The sequence below is a fragment of the Aythya ferina genome (genome assembly GCF_964211825.1).
Source record: "Aythya ferina genome assembly, chromosome: 7".
Classification (NCBI taxonomy): domain Eukaryota; kingdom Metazoa; phylum Chordata; class Aves; order Anseriformes; family Anatidae; genus Aythya; species Aythya ferina.
The window spans coordinates 22415929-22440947 of record NC_140302.1 but is presented as its reverse complement, the minus strand read 5'-3'; the positions used below and the strand labels follow the sequence as shown (position 1 = coordinate 22440947).

Genomic DNA, 25019 nt, shown 5'->3' with positions numbered 1-25019 from the left:
ATTTTGTGTAGCAGTGTTCAGTGATTTGTACTATAAAGAGTCTACGTTCTCTCTAAAGTTCTTAAAAATACTGCCTATGGATATTTTAAAAATGTCTCTGCTTTCGGAGGCAAGAAATTCCTTAAGAAGAATTGTAAATGTGCTATGCAGTGAAAGTGAAGACTTTCTACACAGAGCCTTAATAAAATAAATAAATAAAATAAATAAATAAAATGAATAGATATAGATAAATAAATATAAATATAAATTTTATATGCAAATATAATAAAATAAATAGATATAGATATAATATAATAGATAATTAGATATAGATAAAATAAATAAATAAATAAAAACGGTAGTCCTCTTTCTAGTAAAATGTTGCCGGGGGAGTGATTTCTTTCTGATTTCTTTCAATAAGTAATACTATTTTTTTTTTTTGAGGGGAAAAAAACCTCTTAAGTTTCTCACCTTTTTTGTTTAGAGTACGCAGGAGTTAAAACAACAACAAAAAAACAATTAAGGTTAGCCTAATCTAGGAATTTACAACAGGTTGTGTGCTTTGCAATGTGACAAGGGCTTAACTAACCCTGCATAGTTAACTAACCCTAATGGCTGCAGTTGCTTGATAGTTGCTAGTTTCAGTTATAGTAGATTAAAGCAACCCTAATTATGGCATTTAAGCTAAAAGAGGAAAAGAATGGTATTTAACATTAAGGCTTAATATTTGTGGAATGCAAAACAATGTCAAAGAGCCACTCAATTCATCCTAATCTCTGCAGTGGTTTTACATATACGACTATCTATCTTGTTTCAGATGCTCTCAAGAACCTTTGAAGCAACTGCATGGTCTCTTTAAGCAACCTTCCCACATGAAACTTATTTCTCCAATAGCCTTCCAAGCATGAGATGTAAGTCCTTTGATGACCGTTTTGTTGAAGAAGAGTTTATGGTTTACTACTAATTGTGGAAACTCTTAAGATATGTTTGTCACTTTTTAAATTGAGAACTATCTAGTTAATAATTCATTCAAAGTTACAGTGAGCATGCAGTTCTTTACAAAATTTAACCAGCTTTTAATTCCATACACCAAAAATTGAGTAATTTTATGTAGAAAATAATTTCAGCATTTTATTTTTAAATATAGCTCAGTGGATATTCTATTAAGAGGATTTGATCCCTGTCCTGAGAGGATGAGAGAAGGAAGGTTATCTTTCAAAAATAAGAATAGAGGCCAGGCCTGCATGAGATTTGTTCTTCAGATCACAAAATGGATAATTTTGATTGGAGCAGTTTTTAATGCTAAATAATAGTCTACTATATTCACTGAATTCTGTTATGCAGGTTAAGTTGCATCTGTGTAGATCATTTATCAAAAACTTCAGACAAGAATCTTGATTTATGAAAAACAAAACAAAATAGCCAACCCCCCACCAAAATTATATTATGTGTAATACATGTCTTCTGGTATTAGTAAACTTTAAAGTGATCATCGAATTCATTCCACCAGCTGTGTCCTTCCCAACAATGCTGAGCAGAACTGAAGAGTGCTAATAAATCAAGTAGATATATGCATCATTAATCCATACAAATCAGCACTCCTTGAAATGTAAATTCCAGAAAGAGACCTGCATTTTCAAAGATGTATACAGCTTCTGCCAACTGGTGTTTCTGTATTCAACTCGCTTAAAGATTAGCTGTAAACTTCAGAGAAGAGAAAGACTTGATGCCTGCAAGTATAAATATAGAAAGACATTAGTCTATGAAAGTGAATGCGATATACAGATATGTGAAGTCTTCAGTTACTAGCAACTACCTGAAATCTTTGTTAAAGTACACATTGATTGGAAATTAGATTAAAAAAAAAAAAAAAAAAAGGACAAAACCCAACCTTATTCAATACTATTAAAAGGAATAGTCATTGTAAAGAAGCAAAACATGAAAAATATAGCAAGTGTTGGAACATGTAAGAAACAGACAGAGATGCTGAAAGAAAAACTACAATCTATGATATAAACTACTGGTATGCTGCTACCCTCTGTCGTGTATTTCTGTATTAATTTCAGTGGACTGGATTTTTTTCCAATACTGAGATTGATCTGGAGAAAGGGAATCTGGATTTTATTATCAGATAAAAATGTTGTGTCCACAAAACACAAAGTGCTGGTCCAATATAAAATCACCCTGCTGATTCAGAATTGTCCAGATTTTTTTTTCTGGGTTAAGCTTTAATTTGACAAATGACAAATAAGGGATTATGCAACTGTAATTATTACAGTTCACCTATCCCCTGCCCTTGTAGAAGTGGTATAAGGCCAGTGTGAACATCCTGGTCCTTGGCTAATTTGAAAGAAATGAATTCAGATTTCCACACCTGATTCCGATCAACTTCGTACTTCTGAGTAGTGCCCAGACCTGATCAATATTAGTGATTAAGAAGCCACAACCTCAGAAAAAGTGGAAGAAATCAATAACATTTTTTTTTATCTGTGGAAACCATAAATTTGCTTAATAATCATATTTCAGAAAGATAATTTCAAAGGTTAATTATATTGTAATGAAAAATTAACAAAAATTTATGTCAAATATACAAGTAGCAGAAGAATAAAATTCGCTGTACTATTTTTTAACATTTTACGGTTCTTGAAGAAATATTTGATGAAAGCTCTTTCCATGTAATCTGGCTTGGTTTGATTCTGTCCAGCTTCAGTGGAAGGAGACTTCTACCATCTAAGTAACCCCCTAATAAAATGATCAGAAACCTAAAAATTAGTGGTGCTAGATCCATAGTGGGGATAGATCCATACCTTTTAGCCCATGAAGTGGAAGACTGAATCCAACATTGGGAACATATCCTGTGGGCTGCACAGTGGCTTAAATAGAAGAACAAAGAGATTCTGGATCTTCAACAGGATTATGTGGAATCTGATGCTGAGATACTTAGAGTGGGCCCACACTACAGCTCACCAGTCCTGAGAAGCTTAAAGAGTAATGCACCTGAAGAATGCTTCTTCAATGGGGTGCACCAGGATTTCTGGATTGCAAGGTACAATTTCAAACAAGGATATCTGCTTGTATTTCTATATAGTTCTATTTGGCACTCCATTTAACATTTCAAGTTGATTTTCTTCTTTGGTATTGATCTATAATAAAATGGTTAACATGAAGAAGGAGAGCAGACTAGCACAATATTGTCAAACAAAGGTAATAAAAAGAAAAATTCCTAATGCAGGAGTATATATGGATGTCATTTTTATAAAGAAACTGAGTATGTCATCCTTAGCAAATGAACACAGTTTGAGATATACAAATATAAAAAGATGTTACTTTTAACTAAGCACATCCCATGACCTGCATTAGAAATGACAAAGAATACACCATGATTCGAAGAGCAGGCAAATCAATTTCATTTCCTTTTTAACGAGGTTCACTATGCAAATGGAGATATGTAAACCAAAGGTAGGTGAGAAACAGAGTAACTAGTCACAGAATACAAATGTGATTAATATCGTAGCATTGATGAAGAGCTGTCTTTTCCATTCAAGACATAACTTATCTAATCAAACATTTGTACAGCTGCTGTTATTTAATTTTTTGCATTCAAAAATTTATTTTTTTTTTAGTATACAGCGTAACAGTGTAAACTGAGGTTGCCTGGGTTAATTTCTTTACATTCAGATCTCTCACTTCTTAAAGCTTCTTCAAACAGTTCATATTCTTCCTTTGTTTGGAGATTTTTATTTTTACCAACTCAAGATACTAAGACTGTGGATTAATACAAACGATATACTGATGGGGAGCTTCTAGTTCACCTATTCAAAATCAAGGATGAAATAGATTCCTTTTATTATTAGTAGATTAAGAACTTTGACATATTAACAGAGGATGAATTATTTACTAGAGCCAATATGTATGCCCCTGTTGTAACATACAATTTAACTTGTATGAAAAATTCTAGAACTCAGTGCCACTAGCCTCATACCTGATATAAAAAAATACTAAGAACTAAAAATATGGAACAGTTAGAATTATACCATTTCAAATATATACATTTTTTACACTGTTAGAAGCAGTCATTTTTCCAAAACATCACAAATCTTGTAACAGATATATCTGAAGTAAGTCCACTCAAGTTAACATATTTGCATGATGGGAAAATGATCAAAATATGATTCTGCGATATGACCCAGAGTAATTATACAAATATGTGAAACTTATTTTTCCCAAAACAAAGGCTACCACTTTATGAGTTAATGGATATCTTATTCCAATGAAGCAAACAGTTCTCTCTGCCTTTGTATAACCAGTATGTTAAATTCTCATAATATGAATCTCTAGTTTGTTTCAGGCCCTTTTTAAGAAACATTGATTCCAAAATGCATTAATGCCAGTCAAAAGAGTGATTAACCATTCTGTAAAATTTTGCATTGTGCTCTCTGAAGTAAGAATAAAGTTGCTCTAAAACAGTGTTGTTAACAAGAGGATGGGGCCGCCCTTTGGATTCGTGTAAACATCTCTCTCTTCCATCACTTCGAATGCAATAGAATCCTTTAGTTTGGTTAAAATAAAAATTAGAAGACATAATTCGGGAAGGAAGATTTAGAAATCTTTCAACTTTTTGTAATTCAGGAAGAGGGTCCTTGATTAAAGTATTGCCATCCACTATGTGAATCTGATTCAAATTGAAATGTTTAAGCCACTTTTCCATATGAACATCATATAGACTTCTCTGAATAGCCTTGTATTTGGTATTAAGTGCTCCATTCTTAATAACAATATCTTCAAAAAGCTGAACAGGCTTGTGGCTCTCTACTCTGTTGTAATATACTTGGGTATAGTCAGATATAACTCTCTCAGTGGGATCTCTTAGAATGAGCAGCAGCTTAATGGAGCTATTCATGTCATGAATTCTTTCTGGAGCCTGTGGAGATGTAAAATAGCCTGGTGTTTTCTCAATTGTAATTTGATTTCCGTAAGAAAATGGCATCAGACTCCTATACCAGTCTAATCCTTTCACATAATTTTCATCCCAGTCAAAAAAGTGGACTTCTGTAGCTGCCACTACAATATTAGGATGAATATCCAACATTTCCAGTAAAGCCCTGGTCCCTCCTTTACGAACTCCTATGATAATGGTCTGAGGTATTCGTCGGCTTGTGCCAGGAGGTCTCACCTGTGCTGAATAGTGTTCGCTTTTATTGCTGAATAATCCTACCTGTGACTTCAGTGTTTCCAACAGTGGCCCATTTTCAACAGGAGCACCCTGAGTATGAGTCAGCAGAAGATAAGCTGACACCAGTAGGAAGGCCATATGGAGAGGAATAATTAGTTCAAGATAACGTTATGCTTGATTAATGAGAAAATAGGCAGGTAGCTTCTTGAGTTGTTTGGCAGAACCAGTGGTAAAGAGACAGCAACTTTCTGAAGCATCTGAAAAATAAAGTAAGACAAATCAGTATTTCTAAACCCATCACAAATTGTAAATGTAATTTACCATTCAATACACAAATCCAATCTGCAATTACAACAGAAAATTTATTTCAAAGTTATATGTTATCTGTTTTCCCAGACTTTATTTCAGAGAAGAAGGAGGAGGAGGAACAGGAAGAGAAGAAAAAATAGGAAGAGAAGAAGGAAAAGAAGGAGGAGGAGAACAACCACCACCACATTTTTCTCCTTGACCACGGGTGACCAATGAAGGACACTAAGCTTACAGCAACTTTTATTTCCTTGGGGAAGTACTGAGCCTAAGCAGAATTTTTTACCCAATTTTAAAGTCTTGACCAATTTGTGCTTGCTTTGATTTTGTTGGTTCTCTTCCTGCCATTTATATCATACCCAATATGACATTAATAATCATTCCAAAGCATTTTTGAAACAAAACACAGGTTAAGGCAAAATTTTGGAATCTGAGCCCTTCAGAGCAGAGGACTAATAGTATTATAAAGCAATAGTGCAGTGCCTTTGTTGGATTGATGCAAAAAAAATCATCACAACGGCATATTTGCAGCTATCAAAGTGCTGTGAAGTGTAGTCGCTTAAGTGTTGGGAAAATCTTGGCAAAACCAAATATTTAGGTACAATTCTGCATTTTCTCCAAAGCCACATGCAAGAAATACCTAGATACTTTCTGGTTACCTAAAAATGTTTGCAGGGAAGCAAGGCTGGTTGGAACTGGAAACATTTTTCTTAATCCATTTAGTATTCAATCACGTTAAGGAAGTGATGAATGTTAAACATCCTAAAATTTGAAACAAACAAGCAAAAAGTTCTAGGCTTTTTTTTTTTTTCGTCTCCATCCCTGAAAAATCTTACAGAACAAATCCTCATTAAGAAGATTCTTGTCCTATTTCTGAGCAAATATAACATTTTAAAGATTGCAGGTTAAATCTATTTCCTTAACTTTTTTCAGTGTGCTTTCACACAGTGAAGCAGCAGCCAATAAAAATAGCTGGTTTTTGATTCTATTTGAATTATGGCTCATATTGTAAAGTAGTCTCAGAAATAATACAACTTTAGCTCCTTCTTTGGTTCCACTGTCAATCTCTTTCTTTTCCTGAATATATTGGTCACAGTTTTGGCCTCTTAGAAATAACCTTAAAGAGCACAGTCAATTCCCATTTGTCATGGCTCTGAGGAGCTCTTAGTGTTTCTATTCAAAAATTGTTTACCTTCAGTCTTAATTTACAGACTTAAAAATGTAATATAAAAACATTTTTGATAATAACAATTTAGGCAAGATTCATTGAATCTATGTTCTAAATCTTATTACAACCTGCTCCATTGTCCTTTATAACTAGGGAATAACTCTTTTTGTAGGCCTGATTGAACTCTAAACTCATGCATAGATAGCAAGCATTAACCCTTTAATTTTAAGACTGCTATTTTAAAAATAATCATTTATTAAATATTGGAAAAGCCCAGATATAGTTGGATTTTTAATCAGAAACTAAAATAAATAAATAAATAACAACAACAACAAACTCCTTTACCTACATGAAAGAAAATTTGATTTTAAAAGTCATAGCGTTTTTACTAAGAACTTCACATAGACATTCTACTTAGGGTTCTCAAGAGCAGAGAATGAAGGAATGCAAGCATTTCTATGGAAATTACAGAATGGAAGAACAGCTACATTTATACAAAAAACATTTGTAGTTATTTTTTCAGAACAACTGATCTTTTGGATGGTGAATTTGAGAACCAATAAATGTGCTATTTAGAGCTGCTGAGGAATCAAAATGCATTTTGCTATAAGTGACAGCTAATATCTGTTGGTTTTGAAAAGCTCTCATAGTCTATACAACACTGAACATGCAATTTGAGGCATCAAAACCCAGTTGATGCCAAAAATATTGGCCTTCAAATTTCATGCAAGTTTGCAAGCAGTGACTCTGTTACATAAATTCTGGTCATTTGGTGAATTCACAATTTGTTGATTCACAAGGTTCCTTAACTGTCTATCTAGAGTAAGGATAGGGCTATGCATAAGATGTTGGAACCAATTTCTCTCTTATCTGATGTAGGAGTCTATGGCAATATTGCCACTTTCCTGGCCTATGATCCTAATAGGCTGGGATTTGGGATCATGGCACAAGGGACGAGGGAACGGTTAATCTTTCTTTTAACCTGTTTCAAAACTTAAGTATTAAGTAACATTCTAATAATCTTAATTTTTACATTAAAATTCTTTCAGGAAGATTGAGTAATTGTTTTTGTAAATCCCTTACAAGTGTTTTCAATTTATCTTTCCTGTGCTTATCTACATGTATACATAAGATTACAAGTGCTTTGAAATAAAGGCAAGACCAGCCTGAATGTCAGACAACCAAGCATTTTGTCTTGCATATACCAAGGAGTAGACATATAGTTCATTATCCAGTTTAAATTCCAGAGCTATCCCATCTTGAAAGAGCTCCATAAACTGATTTTTAACACATATATTAGACATTTGTGATAAACCAGAAAAAAAAAAGAGTTATTGAAATATTTATATGAACATATATGTAATATATGAAATATGTCCAAATTAATTGATTTTGTTTTTATTTAAAAATATAAATCACAAATACTGTTTATTCCTAGAACTGATGGTTATCTGGTTTCATTCACCAAAGAATCAGGCACAAATACTCTTTCAGAGAAAACTGGAAGCTGAATAAGAAATTTGTACTTGAAACTAAGGAAAGTTTGGTTTTCCAAAATATTTTGAGCTTTGCACATAATATAATTGAGTGTCTGTTTAATTTACTATCTGAAATCAGTAGTTTTGTATAACATGCACTTAGAAACCAAGTAACAGAAGAGATCCTACATTTTCTGATCACCAAAGTATTAGTAATATTTTTGAAAACAATTATGTCAGTTTAACCTATTTACAATTAATTAGTTGTTTTATATAGTGGAAATTTCTTAGACTCATTGCTAGAACAAAACCTTACCCAGGAAATATTACCAGAAATAATTGAATTCAGAATGTGCTGCAAAGCTGGTGCCTAAATAGAACAAAATTGCCTTTGGGAGCAATTCCATCAGAACAACGTTCCAGCTTTGGCCTAAGAGATTTGATTGATTTTGATGAAGCTCTAAGATGTTAGATCCTGTGGTTAGGTTATAATTGCTACACAAATGTAAAAAGGATTTAAACATGATTTATCAAATATAATTGGAAGGTAATTTGAATAATTTTTGTGTTGTTTTTCTGTCTTTATGCAATTAAATGCACATTTTTAGAAGATATGAACTGCTTTATGTAATGAAAACAATATATATTACATTGAAGCGCTGTGTACTCTGAATCCCAAAATATTCCTATTAGCTATATTGAACATAACTGAAAAATTAACCTCATGATACATGATCAGAATTATAGTGCCTTACTGCTCCCCCCCATTTTTATTTGGTAGTTTCATGTTGCTTAGTAGCATAAGGAACATCAACAGATACGATACTTAAGAAGATATGAAGCTCAAAAAGAAATTCACGCTGCAAAGAGAACTATTTAAATACATAATAACTTGGGCTTTTGTTGTTTCATTTTTTTAAAGCCTTAGACTAGACTAAAGAAGCCAATATGCTGGCTGAAAAATCATTTTAATATTGCAGAAATGTTCTAAAGACCCTTAACTTCTGCACTCTATTATACAAAAATCTAAGCAGCTTATGATTTACCTTGCTTCAGGGTAAAGTGCAACATCACAGGGTAAATGTAACTATATTATTATTACTCACTTATAATATTATTAATTTCTAATACTACTTCCCACTGCCTGTAATACTTTCACTTGGAGAATTTCACAGCACTTTATATTAATTAATTGTCTGTACCTTATTAAGGCACCATTCTCATCTTACAGGAAATTGCAACTGAGCAACATACAGTCAGTTCAGGAGCACAAATGCTTTGGAAAGTCACGGTTAATGTGATCTGCTTAAGGTCATACAAAAGTATGTCTAACCAAGAAAAAGCCTGGAAACCCAGGGCTTCCAATTCCCCTTCCAGTTCCAACTTTGTACTATTTCATGGCAGTTGCTCACATCTCTTACAGTACCTTATACTTGGGAAACATGCAGAACTGAAAACCACTGATTCCTCAGTGCTTCAGCATAATATTGGAGCACGAACTCAGGATTTTATTGTTTCAGGATATATTTATGCAAAAATAGTGTTTATTACTGAAAGCTCGAACAAACGGAGGCAGTCAGAAAAAATATAACAAAACACCAGTTTCTGTCTTGAATTTAAAAATATTTGGGGATTTAAAAAATATACTGCTTTTACTGTTTATTCCTGTTAGATATCATCTCATCCCAACAAAGAGATCAACTACTGAGAAGAGTGTAGGTCAGTCATTTTAAGACTTGCTGGCACACAAAAATTTGTAACAGCTATATTATACTTCTGTAGTTAAGAGCATCTCTGTCAATGACTATATATATTAAAAAAAAAAAAAAAAAAAAAAAAAAAAGCTATAGCAGCCTAACTAATCACAACTAGAGGCCATGTAAGGTGAACTGCTTTGGCAATTAAAAAAAAATAAATCATACTGTGATGACAGTTATGGCACTGTAAAGCATCTATGTACAGACTGGCTTTATGTAATAAATAACTCTAAATTAACAATAACTACCTACCACTACAACAAGAACATACTTAAGATCTCAAATTTCTTAAACTAGATTTTTTTTTGTTTGGTAAAAGTAGTAGCTAGTTACATAGCAAAATAGATGCAAATCTGCTCTCAGCATAGTTTAAACATATTTTTAAAAAACTGGTGAAGAAATAATCCTGTGCATATGGGATGCATTGCTTAATATAATCCAGTACCATTTATTCCAATCCAATAAAGGAATGACTAATTCTATTATTACTTCTAATATTTCATTGCTAAGACAGTCAATGAAAAATCCTAATTAATACCTAAATTCTACTTTATAGAATCATTTGAGAAATGATGTATTAAAAAAACACTGGGCACATGGTTGAAATGAAAGTATCCTCTTTAATATGAGGTGAAACCGAAAAAATTCAGCCATTTCTACCCCCACAGGTCAGATATGTCTAGGCTGAGTTCAGAAGACAATGAGGGCATAGAAATGTATTCTGTGTGAAGTGTAAAGAATATTTAAAATTTTGAAAAATTTTCCTACATAGAAACAATTATGAATAGATTATTTAATAGATGCAGTGCAATTACCTTAGGTTTGTGTTAGAATGAAATTAGCAATAGCTACAGCTTAGTATGTGCAGAACTGTGTCCTGAAAGTCTCACTGTGATCTGATTTAGAAGAATCCCAGATAAAGAAATACATTTTTGTACATATGAAACTTGAAGTAGAAGCTTTCATAGGGCTTGGTGTTACAAAACCACATGCAATTCTAGCATTGTCACATTTCTGCAAGAATGCAGAATTCTTTTCCAGAGTTGTTTAAAATGGAATGCAAGTTTATGACCTTTCAAAAAGAACGAAATCTCATTTTTAGTTTTGCAATCAAATCCCAATCAAAGTGAACTTTATATAGGCTCAGGCTTCTATGGTGGAATTTTGTCTCAGCTCTCACTAAAAATATATTAGTGTAATCTGGTTAAGCTTGGATGACTACCAAGGGTATTGAATAGCAAAGTACATTTTCATTCCACACAATTTCAGTCTTAAAGCTCACATAATATTAAAATTAGAGTGTATAAGTGAAAAGAGTACTTTACAAACATTGTTTTCTTTAAATGTGCTTAAATATGTCTTTCAAGGTATTAAAAAGAAATCCAAAACATACTGAAAATAATTACAAGAACAACTGTTTTTATGATATGTGGCTATTTAGGCTGGGGACATACTTTTGGGTTAGAGGTGTTACCATCTAAAGACATGATTATACTATTATTATGCTCTTATTATGTTTATCATTGACCAATAGCTGGATTTACTGTTCTTCATCTCTGCTGCAAAGAATTGTTCAAGTGCTCCATTGCTTCCTCTCCTAGCAGGAAAGGCTATCTCTTTGGACAGTATTGGTAACCCATGTAAAATCTGCTGTTTCTGCAGCAGATTGGACTGAGTTAGGAGAAATTGCAAATGAGCTGGATTATTTTAACGGTTTAAATAGCACCACTAATTTAACTTCTTTTACTGAACATAGCCAGAAAGCAAATATGCAAGTAGATGAGTTGTCTAATACAGGAGAAGAGGCACATCTGGTGGAAGAAACAGCACCTCTATTTGTAAAGAAAACTTCTGCCCAAGATCTAAAGTGAAAAATACCATTTCCAAAACCATTTCAGTCAACAAATTGAATTTGAACTCCACGTACAGCTCTATACGGGAATGAATCAGTCAAATAATTTACAAAAGTCAGTATGAGGCATGGCACTTCACCCCAAAAAACATTTGCTCAGCTATCCTTACATTTTAAGAGGAGTTGCCTATGCAAATTAAAGTAGTTAAGAACAGCTTCATTAGTAGGCTTGCCTAAAGATAGGTCCTGAAGGAAAAGGTAAAGCTGCAAAAAAATGTATTTGAATTCTAATTCTTGTACAATAAATGCTACAGAACAGATAGAGATTTGACAATAGATGGGCCAGTAAAATAAATGAATGGAAAAAAAAAAAAAGTACATTGGCATTAGAGAGAGGCATTTGAAAGCACTACATAGGTGAACCTGAATTCAATAACGCATCATTACAGGTAAAAGTGTAAGTTATAATCACACAGAATCACAGAATTTTCTAGGTTGGAAGAGACCTCAAGATCATCGAGTCCAACCTCTGACCTAACGCTAACAGTCCCCACTAAACCATTTCCCTAAGCTCTACATCTAAACGTCTTTTGAAGACCTCCAGGGATGGTGACTCCACCACTTCCCTGGGCAGCCTGTTCCAGTGCCTCACAACCCTTTCAGTGAAGAAGTTCTTCCTAACATCTAACCTAAAACTCCCCTGGCTCAACTTAAGCCCATTCCCCCTCGTCCTGTCACCAGGCACGTGGGAGAACAGGCCAACCCCCACCTCGCTACAGCCTCCCTTGAGGTACCTATAAAGAGCGATAAGGTCACCCTTGAGCCTCCTCTTCTCCAGGCTGAACAAGCCCAGCTCCCTCAGCCGCTCCTCGTAGGACTTGTTCTCCAGGCCCCTCACCAGCTTCGTTGCCCTTCTCTGCACCCGCTCAAGCACCTCCATGTCCTTCTTGTAGCGAGGGGCCCAAAACTGAACACAGTACTCGAGGTGCGGCCTCACCAGAGCTGAGTACAGGGGGACGATCACCTCCCTAGCCCTGCTGGTCACACTGTTCCTGATACAAGCCAGGATGCCGTTGGCCTTCTTGGCCACCTGAGCACACTGCTGGCTCATATTCAGCCGACTATCCACCATCACTCCCAGGTCCTTCTCTGCCTGGCAGCTCTCCAACCATTCCTCTCCCAGCCTGTAGCTCTGCTACATATTATATATTTTGAGGTAAAATAATATATATTTTACCTCAAGCATTCCATGAAACTTACGAAGTGTGAAAGGAGATTTATCAGCACATGATAACCATTTATCTTCAGAAAGAGCATGAAACTATTCTGCTACATGTTTACTCTATATTCCACTGCCAGATTAATGGTAATAATAAAATCATGTTCCCATTGTCATTACTGGGCTTTATCAAATATCTGTCAGGGAATGTTAGTCAGTTTCCATGGATATACACAGCTTTGACATGAAAAGTACCTTCCACATCTGTCATGGAAAATATCTGATGCAAACTGTAGAAAGCAAGACAGGCTGAGTAAAATAACACCTAACACCTTGCAGCTTTGCAACAGAGTTTCAACTTGAGTTCCACTGGGCTCTGGTTATGCCAAGAGTAAGAGACTAAGAAAGACAAAAAGGACCACGGATCCCAGAAACAAATAAACATTGCAGTAATTCGTATTACTGATAAAGAATGCTAATGTTTTTGTATGGACTTATGTATTTTGATCACTTTCATTTTACTTAAAGTATAGATGTATTTTTAGAAAGGCGATGCACTAAGACACCTTTCCCAAAAGGGGTGCTTCCTAAAAAACTTGATGCCACAGTCTGTCACAGAATGCTGTCTTGTTGTTGTAACTCTTCCAGAAATGAAAGAGTCTAACTGTGTCTCTATAAGCTTCAACACAAAAACCTAAACTATCCCAAAAAAAGACAAAGAAATTAACATTTTCAAGTCCTAATATCAGCAATGAATTTCTTTGGATGAAGCTTTTACAAACGAAATTGCAGTTTTGTAACAGCCGACAGTTACTATATTTCGGAGTGAAAATAAGAATAAAAAAGAAAATAGGTATTTGGTGGCTAAAGACAGGAGCTGCAAAATAACATCATCTGGCTGCAGGCTTCACTTCTACCAGGTACACAGACTATAATGGACTTAAAGAAAAGCTAAGAAAGGTTAGCATAAACTATAAACACATTAAATCATTGGCAGGTGATATTAGCAGATACAAGTTTTGAAAAAATTTGCTTCCCTAAGGCTAGCATAATGCTTTCTAATTCCTATTTCTGATAACTCAAGATAGAAAATAGCCTGATGATAATATGACTGCAAATTTATAGCAGTATATACAGTAATATATACAGTAAAAATAATCTTTTTTTTTTTTGTGCTAAATAAACTTCCTACAGATGTAGCCTACAAAATTATATTTTATGATATCTTTTAAAATATCATAATCAACCACCCACATAATAAAACCATCCACATAAAGGTTACTGAATTATAATTTCATAAAGACCCCTCTGTAAAACTGGGCACAGTCTAAGCATGCCGCTAAACAGAGAAAATAAATTCTGTTCCTATTAAGATATAAAATACAGATAGCAGTCAGATTAATACTGATGACAAGGCCAATTGTATATGTGTAGTCACTCTACATATCACATTGGCATATTTCAAATGGAACCGCATTATCAATTTATTGAATTAAACTTACACTTGTAATTGTTAATTATACATCAGGACCAATACAAACAGAAGTGACAAAGATCCCATGCCAGGCCTTCACCCAAATAAGCAGTAACTGCGTAATTATAAAATGATAAATAGCTGATAACTAGCTTCTGTGTTCATTTCTACAGATCTTACTAAGACAAAACTTCAATTTTTCTACCTCTCTTCTAAATCTTAGAATATTATTCATTTATCCACTTCCATTGTCACAAAGAAAACCTTGATACTCACTGATGTTTAGGAATTCAAATTAGAATGAATTTGCTGCAGATTTATGAGACTTGTCTTTCAAAGGAAAAGATTCCTCAGAAGGTAAGAGATGACAGCAGAAGCATTCACTAGGGAAACGAAGCTCTATGTTGTATGAAACAGCAAATTCCTACAGAACATCTATGTTCTCACAGTAGTGAGAGTGTAACAGAGATGCTAGTGAGTGCTTCCAGAGTGAGTGCTTCCTGGCACTACAAAAACGACAATAAACACTTGTTAATCTGAACTGGTAGGGATTCTGAAGCACTACAACTTCAGAGACTATGAAAAGGGAAAACTCTGTCTCACAGGAGAGTTTTTTCTGGGCAGAACTTGTCAATATTATTCCTTGAGTTCTTAGCACAGCTCCAATGCAGGGTGAGAACACTCCAGACAGTGCTTAACAGATGGTGGCAGCTGAACTAGGAGCTACCCAGGGCAGCCAGGAATGATGTGGCAAGTTAGCCAGGGAGAGAAGCCACAAAGCAGGAGGCTCATGGGCCAGGAGGCTCCTTTGTTCCCACCTTGAACTCTCTCCCAAAGTTAAACACTTCAACCAAGTACGCCCCTTTGTAGCTTACCTACTCCTATATATACTTAGATCTATTACCTACTCTTACCTACCCTCTAGTATCTTACCTACTCTTTTTAGTAACTTCTCAGGAGAGTTTACCAAGGCCCTGGTATTACCCTTGTAAATGTTGACTGAACAATGTTTAAGAAATGCTTCATAAGTGCATGAAATCAAAGAACGTATTTATTTCTCTGACTATAGCTAGTTCTTAAGTCCTTGGTATTTTAGAAAGATTTTAGTTAACTCAGGATCATGAAAAATGTCACACATCCCATAGGAGTAGTTTATTTATTTATTTATTTATTTAATGAATGACTATAAAACAGACATTGTGAGAAAATATAAAGAAGCTGAAAACATAAGTCATTAAGATAACTGATTTAAAGATGAAAAGCTAATTTTGAAATGTTGGTTACTGACTTAGGTCCTGATAAGAGGCAAGATCAAGACAATTGTAAGGGACAAAAGGCCTGAGTATTAAAGCCTGATGAAATAATAATGACCTGTCAAACTAAGAAAGACACAAAATCCACACTGAATTTAGGTATGCTTAGAGACTTTGAGCATCAGAAAATCAAAGATTATATGAAAAAATATCCACAGCCTACCTTTCCTCAAAGTAAACATACAGAACTTGAAGTCAGAGACTACATAAAGCCTAACAATTCATTCTTAAAACTGATTACTACAGAAGGTAGTGAAGAGGAAAAACTCTGTCATACTGGTAAGCAAATCCCTGATAACAAAGGAGAAGTTAAATGCAATACCATTATAGAGAGAAGATACAGAACAGGCAAACACATTGGAAAACATAATACTCTTCTTGAATAAAAAAATTTATTACTGCCTTCAACACAGATACTCATTATCAAGTTACATGCATGTCCAACCCAGCAGGCTGCTGTAGAGACATAGGAATGAAGGCAATTGAAGGCTCATTTGAAAATGCCTAATAACCAGAACACAACACAGAGAATAGACCAGTTGTGCCAAACTCAAGCTTCTTTGGCACTGCTCCTCATACTAAAGCAGAGGGTGAAAGATGACAGTCATTGAGTTTTTGGCCTAAAAACACAGATTAAGTACAAAACAGATTATTTTCTGGATAACGAAGACAAGCAGAAATCCTTTGCTTTTTAACAGACCTGTTCCCACTGTTGAAGTAATATATTAAAATACAGTAAAAGAATACTTACCACTGACAGTCTGAGAGCAGATAGCTAATATCAAACATTTCCTAGGTTTATCACCAGGATTTCTGAGATTTAGTAGGGGCTCCATCTGACTGCATTTTGCACTTCTCAGTTCAGAAAGACAGAACTTAAAAAAGCTTCTCTGCCATCCTAGTCTTATAAACTCTAATGTGCAGGATGAACCCGTAGGCATGTCAATAACTCAACTGAAGTCAAAGTATTAAAGGTATCCAAATGTATGACAAAAACTCTTAAGCTTCAGTGGGAAAAAAAAAGCAAATCCTTCTCTTTCCTCTCAGTCCAGCCAGTTATTATGACAACTTCTCTGTGCAAAAAGAATCTCTGCATTTTAAGCTTAGGGCAGCTTAAAGTATGCCCACAAAAACATTTTATTTGGTTGTGCTCTAAACCTGAAAAGCCAGGGGAAAAATAGCTGCAGTACCACTGCATCAAATAGCATGGTTAATTCAAGCAGAACATGTTCCCTGCCATACAGCATCACTTCTCCCCTATAGCCAAGTGCTACTTTGCACCCAAATAAGCTGTCCACACTCTTCATTTAATGCTGCTTCACTTCATATCAGTTAAAACTTCTCAGAAAGGCTCTTTGATGGCTGACAGTGCCTACAGGCACTAAAGGCTCTTTGGAGCCTTTAAGCTCTGTCTGTCAATTTCCACCTAGGTCTTTAAGGTAAAAATCATACTTAGGAGCCATCACAAACATTCGAGATCTGAACTTTAAGACTTCAAATTTGTGAGACTTGTGACAAATGGTAAGAGTTTGTCACATTAGAAACTCTAAGTAGAAGGAGCCATAATAGATTTGGTCAAAGACTGAATCAGAGCATATTAAGATTCCCTCCCAGATTCAACCATTGTGTTTGCTGACTAATGATAAAGTTAATAATTAGTACTTTTCTATCTGAAATAGCAGCATTAAACATCTGCTGTACCTAGACATATTATAATGTCCTTTTAACAGTTTCTCCTTAAGTTTCAAATTTGTTGTCAGTATTCTGGTAGTTGGCAAGGTGTTTGAAACAGTAATAGAGAAAAAGGCAGAGGTAGGAAGGGTCTCTGACACATTTCCCATAATTAACTGTATATTAATTAGAGCAATAAATGGTCAGAATGTTAAAAGTCATTCTGTTACCAGTGGGTAGATTGTACAACACATGTACTTTACATCATTGTAAAACCTTTACTTTTCAGCTATTCAAAAAGATACTGCATAACAGCAGAATGGTATTATATTGCCACAACACCGGGACAATTCATCAAGGATCAATACCTTAATACGTCATCAAGACAAAAAGTACTTTCATTATCTTTCATTCTCAATCTCCCTCTCAGACTCTCTCCCTCCTAATGAAGTCAGGAATGGCATTCCACAGAAATAAACTAACAAAAGCATAGTTTTTTGTTATTTCAGTTCCAGACTGACAAAAGATCTTTGCTTTCTGTAGGAGGAGGTAATCAATGTTGTGATCTATCATTGCTCTTTTATAGCCACAATTAAAATGGCATTCCATTTTAATGTATGGTCATACTGTATGGTTTATGACCCACGCTTTCCATACTGTTCTAGTCCATTTATTTTTTTCCTCAAGTTAAAAACAAGTTGAGTATCAGTACTCATTTCTCTTTTACTTATTCTCCATTACCACCAAGGCATTATTATATAAAACAAGATTGTGGGTGTTTGTATGTGATGGTATTAAACATAAAATACACAACTTGCATATCCAGTTCCTAGTTTCTTCTGCCCCATAAACACACTTGTCAGCCCCTATGAATGGTGCAATTAAAAATAAAATAAAATAAAAATCCCACTCTATTTTAACTCTAAGTACTTTTTTTTTTCCCTCCTTTTCAATGCATACTAATTTTTTTTCTGGAGGGCTTACAGATATATTTTCAGTAGGCTTTCTGAGGCATCCTTTGTCAATAGCTTAGCAGTTACTTTAAACTTTTTGAAAGCTAAAACCAGGACAAGAACAAATAATATCTGAATAACAGTTAATTTGCGGGTCCAGCGTGATTCATAGAAAACAAAGAAACAGAAAGTGAAGCACCAAACCAACACTTTCAAATCAGATTGCCTAAAAGAACATAAAATCTGAAACAGTTTCTGTTGCCTTTACTCATGGAGAATAAAGTACTATTCTATTGCATTAATAAAATGAAGTTGGATACTGTTGAATGTAAGACAAGAGAATCTTAATTCCCTACATAAAGGGTGATGTAAACTTCAAAGCTATTGAGCGTTTGTAGTTTTTGTGTCTCAAGGGTGGCTGAGAACTCAACTGAAGCTCAGCTGTTTTAAGACACGGACACATCCATTTTCAAGCTCAGCAAGAAATAAGAAACATACCAGAGTATGTGTAATTATTCTCTGGCAAACATTTGCAGACTACCTATTTGCAGCTGTTGATACATGTCGAAGCCTTGCACTGTTTCAGAAGAATTTAAAAAACAAACAAACAACAAAAACAACAACCAAACCAACCAACCAAAACAAACAAAAAAAACATGCAGTATTTTGTAAAGATTAGTATGAAATTTATTTAGGGTAAGAGGATATTTGCTGAAATACCAGAATACCAGCATTACTTATCATACCTTATCTGTCCTCGTGCTCTCAGCTTTTAGTATCCCACTGCTTGGTCAATTATACATAAAGTCGTTTGTACAACACATTCATAATACTATTTCCTCCCAGTCCTTCTATTTATTATGCTTCTATTTAAAGCAACATCATGTTTAATTTTGTGGCAGTAAAGGGCTTTTTTTTTTTTTTTTTTTTTTTTAATATACATTCTGCTTATAAATGTTCCATCCTCCTACCTTAAAAATGTCTCCACAGGGGAAAATAAATCTGGATTTAAAATTTAATTTGGAACTATAAAATACAGAATAGTTATTTCTGTTTATAGCATGCTAAAAAAAGGTAATGCAAGTAATACAAGTGTAAGCTACCAGTTATTGATGCCAGCTCTGTTTTAAAACAATGGTAATAGCTTTTCCTTTCAGGAGAAGACAGTATTTCTTCTGTAAACTATAAATTGTATATATTATTTTACATTTTTTAATGCTGAGTTTTAATCTTAGACATATAGTTTGATATTTCTTAGTTGAAATATTTTCCCACTCGTGTTCCACTTCCTTTTTACAGCATCTATCAATACAAATACATTTCAAGCTAAACTAACATTAATATTAAAAGCAGGTTAAATTTCTTCCAGAACCTTTCTGTCCAGGGGGAAAGTCTGACAAGGATGCACTCAGAAAGCTGTCACACCTATTGATGCCTTAAAGGGAATTCTAACCAAAATAAAAAGTCAGTTACTCTGAGTTTATAGACAATGATTACACTTCAGAGTAAATTTTTGAGATCAGAATTAAGTTGTTAGAATTAAAGAACATTGAAGTACATGCATGAGAAAGAAAGGATTCAGTTATTAAATGTGCAAGAATCAATTCCTATGCTATGAAGCTTACCAACATTATACAAGAAATTAGAGAGTAGCATGTCAAAAACATTCATAAAATGCAACTGTATTTCCCTGACATTAAAAAACTGACTGATATAATTGTGGGTCACAGTCTGAGAATATTTCAGAAATCAGATTTCAGTGAAATTGAAAAGTAGCAGGAGAAATAAATCATGAAGTCCAACCCATTCCATAAATCTGTTTTATAGATCTTCTGTGCTCTTAAGTATGTAAGAGAAATTAGATGTGAAGTATTTTAGATTATAACATGTAACCAAGCACTGCTAAAATGATAGTGAAAGAGGAAAGGAGTAATGCAATAAACAATACAAAAGCAAAAAATTATGCATCCATAGACAAAAAACATACTATTAATAAAAAACCATACTATTAATAATTGTAGTGACCAAAGTTAGATTCTATATTTATGCAATATGTTCAGAAAGGTAGGAAGAGAAAAGGTTTCACAGTTTTGCTTGATGTGGAGACTGAATGAATCTGAGTTCAATCTCTATGCTTTCCTGTGGGGGGTGAAGCAAACATACCTTAGACAGTGATGCCATGTCAAAGCAAGATAGAATTTGAACTTACAGTTGATAACATACTCTGCAAGTACAACCATCCTCACACTCTAAGACTTTTTGCATGGGGAATCAGAGCTCAACAGCTGATGTGTTTTAAAATATACACCTGAGCCTCCTTACAGTAATTTCTCCTTGAAGACAAGCCTTAAGGGTGAACTTTTCCAGAAGCATTTACACCAGTCCTTAATAGATTAGTCCACTAGATGTCTGTCATACAATAACTAGTAGCAAATTTACGACAATCTAAAGTTTTTGAAATATTCCCCTCTTACATACCTTGTGGTCTTCAGAATTACACTTCTCACCTTGCAGTGGCATTGCAAAAGCAAAAACACATACCTTGAAGGCCCAGGTGATGGAAAGGTGAAGATGTATCATAAAATGGATTCCTTAAGATTGAGGTGTATTTCTACAGTTGAACAGTAAGAAAATGTTAAATCACCAAACGTGTAGAAATATGTTCTTTTTTTTTTTTTTTTTTTTTTGGGGGGGGGTGGGGGAAGGGTGAAATTATGGAGTTGACAAACTATCAGCCCCCTTGCTGAAAGATAAAAATGGTAAGGTTTTGAATACTAAAAAAAGTCATGGTTGCTGGAGAAACTGGGAGAAAATACACTGAAAAGAAAATATGTCAGGAAACCCTTATATACAAAAATATATTATTTAGGTGACCTCCACCACCACACAATCCAACACATATCCCTTTTTCTTGAGTGAAATTTTTACAAGGCTCTTAGATTCCACTGATTATACAAGCAAAATAGTAGGAGGAAAAGAACAAGTAAAAAAAAACAAAAACAAACAAACAAGAAAAACCCACAATGGTTTACTTGACCTTTTGACAAAGTATTTCACTATTAGTTTAGGGGCAAAAAGTAAAAGTGGATAAAAACTAGGTCAGAAACCAAAAGTGTAGGAATTCACAAGAAATTTTCATCATCCAGTTAATTCAGAACCTTGCACCACACAGTTCTTCAGAAAAAGACACAGGCTGAGAGTTTCAAAGGAGCCTAAGGGAACTTCAGTTACTTATGCCTTTGAAATTTGAATTTCAAATTACAGATGGACACCTAGATCCTTCAAAGTTCTTGGAAAGTCCTACCCCTAGGATTCTTTATGAAACACTCAAAATCTCAATGAAAACTTCTGATGCATAGTATTGGACAAAGGCAAGCACACTATTAGTATGCAAAAGTTGAGAGAGAGAATGTCAGGATAATTTTAATGCATTAATTTAATGGTTCAAAGACTAGGAATAGTGCATTTCATTCTGCCTAATCTCTATTAAAAAAAAAGGTGTAGTAGAAAGAAGGACTTCAGAGGTGGCTAACAACAGAAGATTGCAGAATAAGTTGTTACTATAAGGAGACAAAAATACACATCTTTTGATTTTCTCAGGAGTTTGGACTTCAATTGCTACGTTACACAAATGAACTGGCATTTGACTTGCAAGTGCAGGAAAAAATGCTCTACAGTGACATAAGAAGGCAACAAAATTGAAACTGACAAAATGGAATTTTCTTTCAGTCTGGGAGTGTCACTGCCACTGAATATTAGTGAAGACTTACTAATGCAAACAAGGAGGGAGGGAGGGAGAGAGGGAGGAACACAGCCAACAAAGAAACAAAACATTTTAAATTATATTTCATTGTGCACTACTTACTGCCTTAAACAATCTATTATGAAAGAGTTCAAGAGCTCAAAGGATAACAATTCAATTTGAGAAATCTGCATTTCTGGGATCAGAATAACTAGTAGGTAGCTCACAGAAGACTGGTCTTCTGGGATAACTAGAGGGTAGCTCATATAAAATGAATAACAATTTACTAATAATATATTTTCCAAATAAATTTTACACAAATAAAGAATAGATCATTTTAATAGGTTAGTATGCTTTTGTTCAGTTTATTGCATTCTATAGAAAGAAGAACACTGGCTAATCTCCATTTTTGAATAAGTGATTTCTACTGTCAGAGCTTTTTGATTTTCACTAACTAGTAAAGATCAGGAACTGTACAATTAGAGCATATGGTCTTAAATTGATATTGAAAATACAAACAAAGTTGGCTCACTTACAGAAAACATAAAAAGGAAACCAGCATGAGAGACTGGCATCACATGACAGAGGAGAAAAGGCTGTAAAAAAAAAAAAAAAAAAAAAAAAAAAGCAAGCTAGCAGAGAAAGTCAGGAACCCAGATTCATCTATGTATTATAAATGCAAGTGCATGAAATAACATGATTAAGTAACAGCCTTTAATGACTTTGAAGATGTTACACTGTACAAAGATAAACTTAAGAGGTTCTATGATAATAAAGTTCATTTAATTTTGGCTTGTCAGTCACATTTCTAGACTTCTTACGACTCTTACTGATATCAAGACTCTGTTGCTAAAACAAGACTCTATCCAGCTCAAACACAACACCAAAGCCTCTCCCCTGTTCTTTGCTTTACTTCTCCCCCTCCTCATCTAAAAGAGGGGGAGTGAGAGAGCGGTTGTGGGGCTTAGCTGCCCAGCACGGTAAAACCACCACATCAGGTTGCACTGTTGAGAACAATTAAATACCCACTTAAATAATCCTTACATTTTTCCAGCTCTTCTGCTTGGATAGCATTAATTCTTGGGCAATTTGTAATCCATCAAATCACATGAAATTCTTCTGTGCAGGTGTATTGGACAGTCAGTGACTCCAGACCTGCAATTTGTACAGTTAATTATTTTTGTATGTTTCTACTTGTACTTGTCCTATCAAATTGTAGCTTATTTTACTCAAACAATTTCTTGAATATACCAACAACATTTTAGCACCCAGTCCTGCCCTCCAGTATGCTTGCACCCTTCCTCATTTAGTGTTACCTATGTATTATCTCCTCCATCATCAGGGCCATTAGTAAAAGATATTTCATAGTGTTTTTCTAATGCTTAAAAATTATGTAATCTAAAGTAACTTTCTGCCAATAAACACTGAACTGAACAGCACAAGTCTCATTCAAGATGTATTAACAAGAAAGTGTAGGACTTAAGTACAAGACAGTCAATACGTGCCTAAATGCAGACAAAAAAAGACATCAATACATGCAGTGAATAAATTAAAATATAATTAGATGTGAAAGTAGACAATAACAATGAAGACCTTGAAAGACTAACCCATTTATCTCAATGTAGATGTTAATTTTAGATTAAGTAAAACTAAAACAAACCCACTAAAGATCAAATCCAGGGCTCCATCCCTGAAGTTACAAGCCAACCTACTAGTTTAATTTAATGCCCAATGTCATTGCAGTAGAAAAGCCAGTGAGTTGATAAACTTGTCATATCCTCCTTCAATTTTCTTCTTCCAAGACTGAAAACTCCTAGTTCTACTTCCTCCTTGTTTGAAATACGTAATCATCCTTCACTTGAGGTGAAGCGCATCACTGTGATACTCCTTTGAACCATGACGTTTGCTACTTTGTTCTCTTCCTTTCTAAAAATTCCTAATATTCTTTTTTTTTTTTTTTGACTGCTACTGAGACTGTTCTCATAGGTCAGAGTGAATATATATCTCTATGAATATACAATTTCACAGTGAAGTTCTTGAACTGTAATTGTCAGTTTGAAGTCCATTCTTTGGGGGAAAAATTGTTTTGGTTTTGTTTATTATTATTTCTCCTGTTCTTTTTTTATTAATTTAATATCATTTGCAAACTTTTCTGTGTAAAGACAGGCTTCCTGTTCCTGATCCTGATGCATTTGAAATAATGCTAGTTTTATGTGTTTAACAAACTGTTTTGTTAGGGTTTTTTTTTTTTTTTTTACTCTACCTTCTTGTTATTTTCTTTTCTATTATCTTTAACTAATGGAATATTGGATGTCTTCATTCGTTACATACCAATTGGTTGGTGCGTCTTTGTGAGGAGGTTTAACCAAAATATATATACTTAGCACTTGAAGTCCAAGACCAAAACAAGCAGATGGTTCAAAATACCAATACATTGCCTGGGAGGTGCTAACTCGATCAAAGGGTGGCACACACCTACATTTAAATGTGTGCCTGTGTTTCAATACTGGGAGATACATATACCTTCAAAATACATATTAATAGTATACAATAATAGTATAATACTAACAAAATACTGGCTTTATCTACCTATACAATATGCTGCACAAGCAATACATTTCATACTGTATGAATTTAGGACATAAATATGAACAATTATTTGTTGTTAATATCCTGTGTAGCAGGAGCAGTTCTGATCTGTTTAGCTGGAAGCTACTTTAAAGACATGATACTTCCAAAAAAAGTCCTTAAACTGTCTCTTTAGGATCTCATCCCACAGAACCCTTCTAATTTTCTTGCAGTTGTTATTTATCCACCACAGAGATGGCAATGTAAAAGACAGCCAAAAACATTAAGTTAAATATCAAGCAAATTGTAGATTATGTAAGTCAATCAATCAATCAAAATTTCTTTCACAGAAAGAGGTTCAGGAAG

The 25019-nt window shown here is 34.3% G+C and overlaps 1 long non-coding RNA gene and 1 pseudogene across 11 annotated transcripts in view; one reads left to right on the top strand and one right to left on the bottom strand.

Annotated features, from left to right (window-relative positions):
- Nucleotides 1-346: 346 nt before the first annotated feature.
- The window catches only part of LOC311439799 (heparan sulfate glucosamine 3-O-sulfotransferase 1 pseudogene), a 163531-nt pseudogene continuing 138858 nt past the window's right edge, over nucleotides 347-25019 (bottom strand). For 3 of the 9 annotated variants that reach the window (XR_014698920.1, XR_014698921.1, XR_014698925.1), the window contains 2 exons: nucleotides 2787-5409; nucleotides 347-1709 (listed from right to left, as the gene is read on the bottom strand). The product of XR_014698920.1 is annotated as a heparan sulfate glucosamine 3-O-sulfotransferase 1 pseudogene (transcript). Of the gene's footprint in view, nucleotides 1710-2786; nucleotides 5410-6117; nucleotides 6221-20506; nucleotides 20606-20821; nucleotides 20955-23129; nucleotides 23241-25019 lie in introns of those variants that run through there. The other 6 variants (XR_014698922.1, XR_014698923.1, XR_014698924.1 and 3 more) reach the window with 5 other exon arrangements.
- LOC311439800 lies at nucleotides 791-8664 on the top strand. 2 transcript variants are annotated; one of them, XR_014695004.1, is made up of 3 exons: nucleotides 791-890; nucleotides 2892-3025; nucleotides 5549-8664. It is a non-coding gene; the product is annotated as an uncharacterized lncRNA (long non-coding RNA). The 2 variants fall into 2 exon arrangements; XR_014695003.1 differs by lacking the exon at nucleotides 2892-3025.